Source organism: Lepidochelys kempii, chromosome 17 (genome assembly GCF_965140265.1).
Source record: "Lepidochelys kempii isolate rLepKem1 chromosome 17, rLepKem1.hap2, whole genome shotgun sequence".
NCBI classification, from domain to species: Eukaryota; Metazoa; Chordata; order Testudines; family Cheloniidae; genus Lepidochelys; species Lepidochelys kempii.
The window spans coordinates 7301383-7316125 of NC_133272.1; positions in this window are offsets into that span (position 1 = coordinate 7301383).

Here is a 14743-nt window from a genome sequence, read left to right on the forward strand (position 1 = left end):
CATGAAGCTCTGTGGAGTGCTTTGTGATCCTTTGCAATGAAAGGTGCAAATTATTACTATCTAAATTGTTCACGGGGGAAATTTGCAGACACACATATGATCAAAAACCCACTTTAAAAAAGGGAGAGTGCAGATTTGCTTTGGTATTATAGAATTAAACACTCAGCAGTTAAATAACTCCACCCTACACCAAGTAGTAGACACTGAAAGAGCATGAGATGCAGAAGGAAAGCTTAAATCTACTAACAGATTAGACTCATCATGGGGCCACACTACCATCAATACCTCTTCTCTCTCTCCTGATGCCAAGTGACATGGTGATTGTACATGTAACAGTGTGACACAGAGATGAGTTTGTCAGTTCCACCTAGTGTGATTGCCATTTTTTTCGAGGAGAAGAAAGGAGTGAAATTGAAGGAGAAAAGGTCAGAAAGGGCTGGTCATCCTCTCCTCTCCTCCAAAATCACTTGTTCCTTTGGAAGAAAATAAGAAATGACAGGTTCCCCTGCCACTTGAGATAGAGACAGCCCAGAGTAAAATAAAAAGGAAAGCTTGTTAGAGGAGGGGAGATAGCAATGAATGTAACCTGTTAATAATGCATTTCAAAGGCACAGAATCCTAGTTATTGTTCATGGCATCTGCTACCTCCAAAGTGACAGTGACAAGTTCTTTGATTAGAAAGAGTTCCCTCCTCCACACTCCCTCCCACCCCGCCCGTGAGGTTTTGTGGAAAACATCATCCTCTACCTCAAACCCTGATGAATGCTGCTGAGTGTGTGCTCAACTTTGGGAAGTGGCTTGTTTTGTTTTCCCTTTTCCAGTTCAATGCAAAATCATCTCCGTTCAGGATCCATTGGCCCAGGAGAGCCTTGTGCTGAGTTTATGCCCCTCACCCACCCCCTTCTCAATCTTATTCCTTCTAAATTATTCAAAGGAGAAACCATGATGATAATGATCCTCATTTCAGAGGCTTTATAGCTATATACTTTTTAAATTTCAGAGCATGCTTTTTACTGATTTGCTATTTGCCATAAATCTGGACAGCTCTTTTCTTATTACTCTAGTTACTATAATTATTGACATTATTATTTGTTCTATTATACTGTTCAAAGGTGTGCTGGCCACTTCACAGATGCTCCAAAGAGCTTCCAATCTAAGGCCCTGATTCTGCAATGAGCCACATATGGGTGGACTCCTGTGTCCCCACAGAACCCTGCTAATGTCAGGGGGATTGGCACAAGAGCCTGCCTACAGAGTGTGCCTCATGAGATGGGGGCCTGAGCTGTAGACATGACACAAGGAATGAGGATGACAACTATAGGGAGAGGTGGGGCAAGGAACAAGGGAAACAGTGATGCTTTTACTCTGTGTGTGTTGTGGGCCAACGGCAGAAGCTAATAAACGGGGACTCAGGTGCAAAAGGTTTGTCTGGGAATGTATTCAGTCTGGTTCTGATCTCACTTGCATTGGTCTGACACTGCTGATTTCATTGGAGTTACTCCTGGTTTACGCCAGTGCAGGTGGGATCAGAATCAGAGAACATTCAGAGAACTTTCTACTGGTTTGACTAGACTTTCTGTGCCCTGTGCTGACTGGCAGCTTGCTCCAACTATTCCCTCCCTCCCAGTCTCTTCACCTCAGCTTCACTCCACACCTGCCTCTCTTCCCCTGTCCTGCTCACTTCCCTTCCTTTCAGTGTCCCTGCCCCTTCACTTTTCTTTCTGTTTAGCTGATCCCCTCCTAACTGCCCCAGCCCCAGCCCAAAAATATCCTGGAACGATCATGATGTTTACTGACATCGCATTGTTCATTCAGCTTGCGTATTATGCCCTTTCCCACGCCTGCATCTGTCTTTAGCTTGTAAGTGCCTCAGTGCAAGGGCTGTTTGCTGCTCTGTGTGAGTGCAGTGCTTAGCCCAGTGGAGCCCTGTTCTTGGTTGGTCCTTAGGCCGCAGTAATAATAAATCGTAGAATCATAGAAGGTCAGGGTTGGAAGGGACCTCAGGAGGTCATCTAGTCCAACCCCCTGCTCGAAGCAGGACCAATCCCCAATTTTTGCCCCAGATCCCTAAATGGCCCCCTCAAGGATTGAACTCGCAACCCTGGGTTTAGCAGGCCAGTGCTCAAACCACTGAGCTATCCCTCCCCCGAAACTCGTCATTCTCATGGGTGCAGGATTGGGATCATAGTGGCTAGTAACAATTCATAGAATCATAGAATATCAAGGTTGGAAGGGACCTCAGGAGGTCATCTAGTCCAATCCCTGCTCAAAGCAGGACCAATCCCCAATTTTTGCCCCAGATCCCTAAATGGCCCCCTCAAGGATTGAACTCGCAACCCTAGGTTTAGCAGGCCAATGCTCAAACCACTGAGCTATCCCTCCCCCAATAATGTTGTTGTTTATTTTATTATTTGTATGACCATAGTGCCTAGGAGTTCCAGTCCGGGAACAGAACCCCTTGAGGCTAGGCGCTGCTCAAACACGGAACCAAAAAATGATCCTTGCCCCAAGGAGCTTCCAGGCTAAGAGAGAAGAGACATCCGATAGACACAGACAGGCAAGAGAGTACAAGGAAAGACTAAGAGTAACAATCACAAATTAGAAATATTACATCATAAATAATGATCATGCCCACTGTTGGCATCTAAACCCAAGGGGGAAAAGATGAACGCTCTTCAGAAGCCTGCCCTGTCTGGTCAGGGAACTAAAATATGGTTTCATGGTACAGACTATCTTAAAAAATATACGGACACAGACACTCTCGCGCTGTTAGTCGCGTGCACACACCCATACACGCACAATGTGCCACCTCCCCAATATTCTGTGTGACTTTTTATACCCTATATATTCAGGTTAGTAAGATAAGTCACATTTTACTCATACATTCATCCCCATGAAATCTACAGGGCCTATCATTTCTCCCTCATCTGTAAGGGAATAAGTGATGGGTAAAAGTAGTTTGGGACTCTGGTGAGTTTTTGGTAAGGTGATTAATTAAAATTTGTTATATTTATGTTGCTGGGGGGTTATTTGATTTGATCTTGGGATAATTGCTGGTTTTGTTTATTTCTACCTGTACTTGTAAAAGACTGCCTAGGGTAAAGAGAGCCTTGGAGGGGAGCTTTTTTATTGTAGGGTATTAAAAATCCAAATAAATAAGACATAAATCATCGAGGTTGCATGAGGTGTGGGGGGTAAGTCAAGGCAGAAATTAGGACCAACAGACAGACCCAGTTTGGCTCTCCCTTCCACTGGTGTGATTCTGGTGTAACCTCATTGACTTCTATGGAGTTATTTTTGATTTACAGAGCATTTAACCCAAACATTTGTACCGATAATTGTGATCAACTTGCTTTGTTCCATACTGCTAATCGATTTTGTTATTGTTTAAATAAGAAAATACTCATTTAATCCTTTTTTTTTTAAACCAACAAAGTGTATTTATTTTATTTTATTTTTCAGATGCAGAGTGCTGCCCTGGAGAAGGCCAGGCGGCTGAATTGCTGGCAGAAACCTGCCCCTGAAACACAAATCAAATCCTTCGTTAAGATCACCCAGATTATGGTAGAGGATTTAGTTATTGAAGCCTATAGTGCAGTGTGGGCTTGGAGGGTGATGTATTGTACTGTCCCATGGGCAGCAGATTGTGGAGAAGGGGAGGAAGGATGATCTGGTGGCTAAGATACAGCACTGGGACAGAGCATATCTAGGATCTGTTCCTCGCTTTGCAACAGACTCACTAGCCACTAACCTGCCCTGTCCCTTATCTTTGTCCGTAAAATGGGGCTAATAATACTTACTCATATGTATTATGAGGATTGGTGCATTCACATTTGTTTGAGATCCTTGGATGTAAGGCCCTGTGTAAATGCAAACTGTTCAGTACTGTTATCCTTATTCAGTATTATGAGAGGGACAATGTGCTTTTGCTACATTGCACCCAATAGAAACGCTGCTTAGGTAGCCTAGATTCTCTCACATGCTGAAAGCGCTAGTAGGAGAATTATGTATTTTTAAAAATGTACACCCTTCCTTTCAGGAAAACCAAAGCGGTTAGCAGCCTCATAATTTTCTCCACTGCGCCAGCTCAAGGCAGTCAACTCTTGGATGCTGGCCTTGTTGTTCTCGAGCACCTTTTGTTGGCTGATTCACTAAGCTTCGTTGGTGGCAGGGAATGGCTTCCTCAAGTTAAGATGTCGAAGCCAGGGGCAGCCTGACGTGAAGAGGTAAGATCGTTCCTTTTTTAATTATATGGGACCTCCTCCAAAAATAAGATGAGAGAGGACGTATTAGAGCAGGGGGAGGATAGTTAAGAAGAAGTGGCTGTATTTGTGTGTGAGACATAATAGCTGTCCACACTATTACTATATAAGCTCACCTTAACTTCACCACCTTTTATGTTGTTATCTCTTTAAAGGTCTGTGGGGCTCTTATACAGGGGCAGGCTTCTGTATTAAAGATGGACTGTGGGTCTGATCCAGTCTGGCAATCCCTATGTTCTAATGTTCCCTAGAGCTGGTCAGAATTTTTTGTCAAAATCCCATTTTTCCCTGTGAAAAATGGCTTTTCAACCAACATGAAAATTTCTGCAGAAAATGTTCCTCTTTGCTTGACGTTTTCTGGATTTTTTTTCATCAAACCCATGCCCCAACTTTTAAACCTTTTTTCTTTTTTTTAACTGAAAACTGACAAAGTTGTTTGGTTTTATTTTTTGTTGCAAACCAAACATTTTCAGAAGAAATTGTTTTGGGGGGAGTGGGGAAGAATTTTTTAAAATGTCTTATGAAAAATAATTGGCATTTTTAACCGTCTCTGCTTCCATACAAATAGAGATTATTAAAAAAAAAATTTGAATGCGGCTTGTAGACTCTAAGCCAGCTCATGTACAGAAATATCCAGACGTACTATGTGGATTGAAAGATACTGGGCCGGATTGTTAAAGGTATTAGGCACCTAACTCCCAGTGAATGATAGGCACCTAAATACCTTTAACTGCCTGGCTCCTTATCTTAATTCCCATGAAACAGCATGATGTAGAAATAAGAGGAAGGTACTTCTGTTTATACTATATGTGTATCATTTTACTAGTACTGCATTTTTCCTGAGAAACGTAGGTCAGTTGGAGATCTGTCCTAGTGCCAGGGCATCAAATGGCAAAAGACAAAGAGGACTGAAACACCCAGTGTAAGAAGCACAATAAACATCATCCTCTTTAAAAGTGTGGTACAAAAGTAGCCAATGGCAAAGAAACAAAGATCAAACTGACTTTTAGCTGTGGCTTTGAAAACAGGCCTCCAGGAGATGGGGCCACTGATAGGGCATTCGCTGCGAGTGTCCCAGGGTTTTGGACCTCACTCCCTTGGTCTGAAGTAGCCAGAGTCTGGTGACCTTCAAAGCCATTTCTTTGATTGGGATTTTTGAGAAAGTCGAGGGTTTGTTCCCAGAGATGATGTGGGCTGATTCATTGTCGCATTGTTGATTTGTTCCTGCTGAATACTTGTTTTTTTGGCGTTGGAGGGTGTATTATGCTACTACAAGATTAAGTATGTGTCTGGGCCCCTAAAACAATTCCATAGGTGTCTCTTTTTCCAGTATTATTTAAATCTAAAGAAATAAACTAAATCAATAAATATAAAGTCTCATGCATTAGCCCATTAAACCACCAGTCTTTGAGAGAAACAACTATACCCACAGAGCAAACCAAGGTCTTAGGTACAGCTGAGCGAATAACTGGATGTTCAGTTTGGTGGCTGAACTGAAAAATCAGAAATAGTTTTTGTTTTGGATTGAACCAAAATAGAAACGTTTCATTTTTCTCACCAAAAACAAACAACAAATATTTTGGGGTTGAATGACACGTTAAGTTTTGGGGTGGGTTTTTTTAGCCTTTTAAAAATAAAAATTAAATCTAGCTAACTTTTAAAATGAAACTTCATTTCAAAGCAAAAAGTCAAATGTTGCATTTCAAAAATGTCAAAATGAAATGTTTTGATGTTTTGTAATTCCCTCCCCCCCATTATTTTGGATTGATTTCAACCTGAATTCACAAATAGTTTGATCAACGTGAAACTGCATTTTTCTGCAAATAAACTATTTGTCTGAAAATTTTGCCCAGCTGTAGCCCTGGGTCCACCTGTCTGATGGTCCATCGCAGTCAGTGGGACCTCACATTTAAGTGCAAGGGTCTTATTGCTCCTGTTTGAAGAAATAGATCTGGATCTCAGTTACAGTGCTGTCACTCCGTTGGAGTCACTCTGGATCGAGAATGGTGTGAGAACAGACTTTGGCCCTTAGGGTTTTTTTGTATTTTAAGACGCTCTTATTCATAATGGACCACTTGTGTCTGGTTTCTGGAGGGAAAAAAATCAAATAGGATGAGCCGTGACTCACCATTGGTCCAAGCAACCCCACAATAGGCTTTTCTCTCTGAAAGATGTCTTTATGGCATGTCTGCTCCAAAGGGCAGAACTTTTTCAAACTGCTAAGCCTGCGTCTAACTGGGTGCCATTATTTCCATAATAAGATGGCCAGTGATAGATGATACGATACGGTGATTTTGTTTCTCAGTTCTGTTCAAGTTACCATTTGAAACTGATATGACAGGCCTAAGGCTAGTATAGAAATTTGCTACAAGTTCCCATTTCGCAAATGCCTTGACAGTCAAATAGCCTCCCTTGGTCTGAGCTTATTTATTCTCTTGGGGATCTATTTTTAAAAGTTATTAGCAGATTACTGGTTTTCCATCAACCTCAGGCACCAATCTCCCAAAGATACCATTGTACTTTAATAAGGTGTGTTTGATAATCCTCAGATAAAGGAATTGAAGGTGGGATAAGGAAGGGAGAAACCGCCATGCTGATTTACCTAAGGATTCAGTATAGAAAAGGGTTAAATATACTCATGTTTCTAAATGGCTGAACTACTGTATGTTGTAGTTTTCAACTGCAAATCATCTTTAATAGCAGACATCACGGGATGGCTCATTACATTAAGCTATTTTTCATGCTATCTTCTGTAATATCCTTTAATCCAATGCGTTTCAAATCACCTCAGGCTAAAATAAGAGACATAGCGATGTAATAGCCTAGTGTATTAGTGGGTTAATTGCCCTGTTGTACTCTCTGGTAGATATCTCTGGAATGAGTTCTATATTAATTGTAAATTGCTTAATACATTTAACTCCTTGAGCAGCTTGGTCCTGTGATATGTCTTTAATGAACAATAAAAGTTTCAAGACACAAATAGTTGTTTTCTTTATGGGATGCTCCAGGGTATCTTTTTTCTTTCTCTAAAAGGCTCTGAGTTTATAGTTGATCCACTCTGTGCTTAGCAAAAGGTCAACCTAAAGTTTTATAGGTAAGTTGTGGTTTTTCCCTTGGGGTTGCTGAGAGACTGCCAACTTTGGGTCAGGATTCCAAGTTTCCTAGAGTTAGGCCTGTTACAGAGTCATGGGCAAGATCTAGATGGATCTAGATCTGAATGTTGTCTAATTTTGAGGGTGTTTGGATCTAGGTTTTCAGTTCAGCATCTGTGCTCTTTACAATAGAATTGAAGTCTTAGATAATTGGAGATGCTGAGGGGAAAAAGAAGGCTTAAATTAAACATCAGCTTCCAGACTCTCAGTTTACCAGCTACAGGGACTGCACAGATAGATGAATGGCCCAGGCTCCAATTCTGTGACAGGATCCAGAACTGGATTACAGACCCATACAGTGTCACTGTACTGTACATATTGCACAGCAGCTACTCTTCTAAAATATCCACTTCAACCCTGGGGGAAAGTGTAGCTATAGGCCAGAATTTTCAGAAGAGGGCTTAACACTGGCAATCAGGACGAGATTTGGTAAAGGGGTCAGCTGCCATTTAGCCACCAAAAGAAGCGGCCAGGTTTTCAGAAGAGCTTTGCACAATGGATGCATACCAGGTGCTGAACTCTTCTGAAAACTTGGCTGCAAGTGTCACAAGGGAGGCTGCTGAGGGCTGTGCACTGCACATTAAGTAGGGGCGGCGGTGGGGGCGTTGTCCGGCTTGCTGGCGGAAGGCGTGTACCTATTTACAGGATAGAGAGGCATGGAGTGAGTTTGCAGCAGCTGCAGAGCAGTCAGAATGGTGCTCTTCCCACCAGAAGAGAGGGGATGTTATATAAGTACATGCCAGGCAGGAGAAGCCCTCTGTTACCATGACAGAGTGGAGCAGCTCCCATCCATGGAAGTAGTGCAATGGTAGCTTTGATCTAGTTGCTCCTTTCTCGGGTGGCTGGGAAGGAATTTTTCCCTTGCCCCCAGATTGGTGTAGGCAAAGGGGGTGGCTTAGTTGCAGCAAACATGGAACAGGAGTTAGGCTATGATGTTGCAACTTGTGTCAACATGGGGCAGATTTCCAGTGCGTGTGCTCCATTGGAAGAGGATATAGTGATCAGCTAAGTGGATTGGTAAAGGATTTTAAGGAGGTATTTGTTAAAGGAGCGGAAAAGGGGGAGGAGGGGTTGGGACTCCCGTGAGTAGCATGGCTGGGAGCCAACCCCTGCTCTTTCATTGCCCCCCCTTAGCCCTCATTCGAGGCGGGAGATGGTAAGGTCTCAGCTATGGGTGGGCTGGGGATCAGGATGGGAAAGGGGACGGCTAGGGTGACCAGATGTCCCGATTTTATAGGGACAGTCCTGATTTTTGCGTCTTTTTCTTATATAGGCCCCCTCCTCCTGTTCCGATTTTTCACATTTGCTGTCTGGTCACCCTAGGGAGGGCTGACAAAAGCCCCCAGATATATGTGGAATTACCTGTACTGAACACTTTTATCTGCTGGGCACTCCCAGACAGTTAACGATAAAGTTGCGACCTAATTAAACCACATCCAGTGTCTCCTGTCCTTCTTCCAGCATAGCCGGACAAAAGCACATGTGTTCTGGCAATGGCTTAAATGGGAACTGAGCTCTGTGGAAAAATCTGCCTCCAGCTGTGGGTGCTGAGCACTGAAAAACCTGGCCCCAGACACATTTGCTTGTTTGAAAATCTGGCTCCTAGTGAGCTTGATTAAGCTCTCACACTAGTTTTACACAGGTGGGATTCCACTTAGCTCTGTGGATTTACTCCTGATCTGTATTAGTGTGGTTGAAAGAAAGGTTGGGCCCAATATGTGGCTAAAAAAAGGTTTTGAAAAAAGAATACCTTTACGGGTGATATGTTCTATATAAGTTGCTTCTGACATATTTTTCATTCCGCTTTTTTTTTTAATCACTTTATTGTTAATGTAGGCGAGAAGCAAAAGAAGTTTCACAGAATTTGCATTTTTAAAAAGTCTCCACTTTTAAACATTGAAAAAACATACCCTTAAAAGCTAGCTATTTGCTTAAAAACCAAAGAACTCCTGTAACAATGGTGACTGGAGAGGTGAGGGGACTGATGATAGGGCAAAGAGACATTGACATCTAGGTCAGTGGTTTGAACACATGGCCCAGGTTAGTAGTGACTGAAAGTCATATCCACCTGACAGCTATTCACTGGCCTATATTAAATGAATTGGGGCTTTCAGTTCATTTCCTAGTAGACATGTTTCCACATCACAATGCAATGAATACATTTGACAGTAATGATCACTTCCTCTTGGCCTTGTGGCCAGGATAAGTATAATATCTGTTTAGGTACCAGTTCAGGAAAGCACTTAGGCACATGCTTAACTTTAAGCATGCACATAAGTCCCATTGTCTTTAAGGGAGCCAGACTCTTAAAGTGAAGCATATACTTAGCGTGCTTTCCTGAATAAGGATGCTTCCCTAAACTGCGGCCTTAATATCTGAGATATCATCCATCTGAAGTTGGAGCAGGTGATCTAACGTCCATGAATCAATGGATATTCTTGTTGGGAGACTTAGCAAGGAGCCAAAGGATTGTGCATTGTGCGGAGGCTGAGTTATCCTTATATCGCTCAAGACTGAGGCTCGTTGGCAGGAGCAGTGGGGAAGGGTTCCATGCTTTTTATGCCCAATATATGGCCCTTATCACTGTAGTATCTGAGGTCCTGCACAGACATTAACGTATGTATACTCCCAGAAAACCCTGGGAGGGAGAGAAGTATTATTGTTCCCATTTTACAGACAGAGCACGCAGCGAGATTAAGTGACTCACCCAAGGTCAAATGTGGTAAACCCAGGAACTAAAGCAGGTTCTCCTGAGTCCCACTCCAGTGCCTGAACTACAAAGCAATCTTGTGCCAGAAGGACGTTAGTCTCCAGATCTGTCAAACTGGCAGCTTTCACGAGAACTAAATTAAACATTTAAAAAAACCCAAAGAAACAAAATAATGGAAATTTCTACTCTAAATTAGAGAATTTTCAGAAATGAAATTCAGAGCTATCATAGGGAGAGATTTGTCTAGAATTGGGTGAGTCTGAACACATTCTGTTTATCCTGCCCAACAACAGTGTATTACGGCAAGCCTCTTGTTCCAGTGAAATTGTCACCATAATATTTCTTGGGTAATTCTATGGACTCCAATGGGCAACTAAAATCCTCTTCAGCTGAGTTACTCTGGCATTACACGTGAGATCAGAATTGGGTCAATAGCCTTTGATATTATAGGAGTAAAACTGATTCTGATCACATTTAGGCTGGTTTTACACTGTGAGGTAACTACATTAACTTCAGTGGAGTTACTCCAGTTTTACACCTGAAAAATTAGAAATAAGAACATAAGAATGGCCATACTGCTTCAGACCAAAGGTCCGTTAAGCCCAGTATCCTGTCCTCTGACAGTGGCCAATGGTAGGTGCCCCAGAGGGAATGAACAAACAGGTTATCCTCAAGTGATCCATGCCCTGTCACCCAATCCCAGCTCCTGGCAAACAGAGGCTAGGGACACCAAATAATCAGACCCACTGGATATTTTTGCTGAAGCATTTCTTGTTATATTTAAAACTTCTTTCAATTGAGTTAGTAGTGAGCTCTGGCTCAAAAAAAACCAACTCCCCTCTCCCCCCTCCCCCCCGCCGCCAACCTTCCTCACTTTTCAAACATACTATGAAGACACTCATGAAAAAATCAGTATGAAATGTTCATAATTTTGGGGGGGAGGGGAGGCGGGGGAGGGATTCTGTGAAGCAAGGGAGCCTGTTGTTCTTTGAAGGAAAGACACAAAGTGCTTAGACTGCTGGAAAAAAATCCATCAAGTAATTCTGTATCTATAAAATAGGTGGTAATGCAATCTGAGCTTAATTTTGATGGCACACTGTACTTCATAACAGTGACAATACCTTAAAAAATGTAATGAAAGGGCCTGATTTATTACTGAAGTAATCCATTTAGCAGTCCAATAAATAAAGGGAGAAAATACAACCAATGTTTTAGGAGGGGGGAAAAAAAGGGCAGAAAAATTGCAATGCCTGGCAATTTTCTGTAAATGCATCTAGAGATTGTGGCTAAAGATTTTTTTTTTTTTTTTTTTTTTTAAAGACTAATAGAAATTCAAAGTTAGATTTGAGATTTAGGCTTAATGTCTTCCAAACACCTCATGTACCTTTTAAATACCTGGCCCATGATTTAAATAATGTAAATCGTGTTTTTATTTGTGGGGAGGGGAGAATCCTAATGGGGTGCCTTACAAATATTTGATTTTGAATATGCTCCTGTCGCCATTATTAATCGCAAAGCAAACATATTTTTCCCTCATGCCAAATTTGTTTTAATAATATGGCGTTACTTCTGCAAATGTCAGCTCCAGACTCTCTCTCTCTCTCTCTCTCTCTCTCTTTCCATTTCAGTGGCACTGGACCATAAGTGAAGATTGGCACTTTTTATACTCCCTCTAGGTTACTTCTATTAATCTATTTAATATGCTACAGAACGCTGTGGTGGGAATTGGCAGTAAAGGTAATAAAATCCCAGCATGGCAGAGCTGTTTGTATTCAGGTATACAGCCCTGACAGCGCTCACTCTGGAGTACAGTAGCTTCTTATTTTCCCCCTGTTCCAGTTTAGATTTCTTGCTACTAGCTCTTTCCCTTAATGCAGACTTCTTCACACTGGATTTAGTGGCTTTTCTTTCAGATGCTGATCAGGTAAAATTTACATGGAATGTGGTCTGCATTCTGAGAAGGCCTTATATAGAAGCATCGTAGAATATCAGGGTTGGAAGAGACCTCAGGAGGTCATCTAGTCCAACCCCCTGCTCAAAGCAGGACCAATCCCCAACTAAATCATCCCAGCCAGGGCTTTGTCAAGCGGGCCTTGAAAACCTCTAAGGATGGAGATTCCACCACCTCCCTAGGTAACCCATTCCAGTGCTTCACCACCCTCCTAGGGAAATAGTTTTTCCTAATATCCAACCTAGACCTCCCCCACTGCAACTTGAGACCACTGCTCCTTGCCCTGTTGAGATGGATTGATTTGTTGGCATTGTCATGATGAAAGCAACGTATTCTGCTCCCACAGAGGAGTTGCTCCTGATTTAAACTGGCCTGGGGGAACACGAATCAGGCCATAAGTGTTTTAATGGGGAACGAGTGAGCTAGTTCTACCCACAATGATTTGCCCAATCTTGCTTTGTTGTGCCTTTCGTTGCTAGTGAGGTCATTGGCTGATTGTTGTATTTGGTTACACTGATACTTCTTCCAATGCAGGTGATGTGCTATAATAAAAACCCCTTCCATTGCCAGGGATATTACAGAGAATGGTAATCACAGCTTTGACTTTGGTACCTTTCATGTACAGGATGTTTAATGTGACTTACAGGATTGAGCTCTTGGCTGGGAGCCAGGTCGAACCTGGTTCTACTGCTGACCATCTTGGTGTCTTTGGGCACTTTTCATCGCTACTGCATGGTTTCCTTCTGCCTCTGCTCTGCTGCCCACTTTCCCAGCTCACTTGTGGAGTCATGGTTCCAGGGGCTTCCCCTTCTCCCTGCATGTGGAGCTGTGATCTGACCCCTACTGTGTGTGGTTGAAAGAGAATAGTCCTGGTATTGTTCTATGTGTTTAGCAGGTCGAAGGGGTAATAGTGAGCCAAATGCCTCATAACAGCCTGAGGATCTGGCACAGAATCTTCAAAATGACCATGCAGAGTGATGCACTGAGAAGTCCGGGCTACACTCAGCACAAGCTTATGGAGCAGCTTTAAAAGTCATAAAAGCATCTGAAATTGATTAGCGATGCCCATTGGAAATGATAGGACTAACGCCTGGAAGCAGGCACTTCTAGTCTTTTGTCCTTGCTTCAGACAGTGCGCTTGGACAATTCTCGGCACTCTGTCTTTGAGCCCAGACGAGGGGGTGTTCTGTTGTGTCTCCAGTGCAGGGCCATGAGGAATCTGAACCTGTGGCTCAATAACATTATTTTCCTTCTAGCAGTTCTTCTGCAGGTCAGGCCTGAGATTCCTTTGGCGGAACTTTAAGGAGAGTGAAACCCTGACGAGCACCTATCTGTGCTTGGCTCAGCATTAGCGTTAGCCAGTGCTACCCGCCCTCGTTTTCACGAACATTAAAATTAATGGAAGAAAAAGAGAAAACAAAGGAGTAAACTGCTGCCCATTAAACCCTTTTTTTGTTTCATGATTCACATGTAAAAAAACAACCGTGGAGAATCCTCATTAAGGGCTCCCCCCCCTTCAAAGCTTTGGCCAAAGGAATGAATATTTGACTCCACATACCTCTATTTCTTGCTCGGCTCTAATTGCCTTGTTTGTTTTGTAATAAGTGATTCCTGCCTGTCTTGTGCTGGATTGTTTTTTTCACACCATTCAATGAAGTTCTGCTGTATTGATCCCTGTTTTTCCAATTTGAAGCCTGAAAAGTGATGAAGACATTTTCTTGTTTTCTCGTGTACTTTTCCCTCAGTTCATTTAGGTGACCTGTCTTTAGTTCCTCACTCTGTTTGCTGTAATTGCTTCTTCAGAGTAATGTTACACAGTAGCCGCAGTACTGCAGACGGAGTACTTTTTTATGGAAGAATGAGGGAAGGCAAGGTTGAAGTCATCAGCTAATATTAACTGTGGAAGCTTTGCCACAAATGACATCTCAATAGCAATGTCTCAATGTCTCTTGCTGTACAGTTACAGAAGCAAAATAGTACAATGGACTATTATGGACATAGGCAGCAAGGACCATGGTGCCTCTAGATCTCATGTCAATGCATTCATGAGGTTTTTTTTTGTTTTTTTTTACAGGCCGCTGAGAAATTGAGAATACCTTTGATTATTTTTTTCTTTTGGCATAAAAATGCCACTTAACCTTTTTCTAATAAAACAAGTTTTGTTTAATTTTTTTCATAATTAAAACATATAGGGTCAGATTTTCAGAAGAGTTCAGTTCTCACATAGGCCCCAAAATAAGTGGCCGTTGGTCTTGCGATGATAGTTGCTGGGTGCTTTGGAAAATGTGACCCTGGTTTAAGCACCTTAAATGCGAGCTCAGCTTTTTTCAAAAGCTGGTTCTTTTGAAATTGTGTTCGGTAAGGGCCAGATTCACCAGTATGTTCCAGTGAATTACTGCCCCACAAGCTTTGAGCAACGTTGTTTAGCTGGAGGCATCCCAGCAAGTGCCATATTTTAGGGAAAGCATTTCTGAGAATTAACTAAAAGGCCAGGTCTGAACCTATAGTGCCTACTCAGGCAAGGCTCGCAGTTTCAGTGCGGTCTGGTCATGCAGTCTTTACTCAGGCAAAACTATTGAAGTCAGTTTTGCTTGAGTAGCAAATGCAGGGCAGGGACCAAGATGCAGTGTCGTTTCCCAGACCCTAGTAACAGCTATTTTGGACAGGA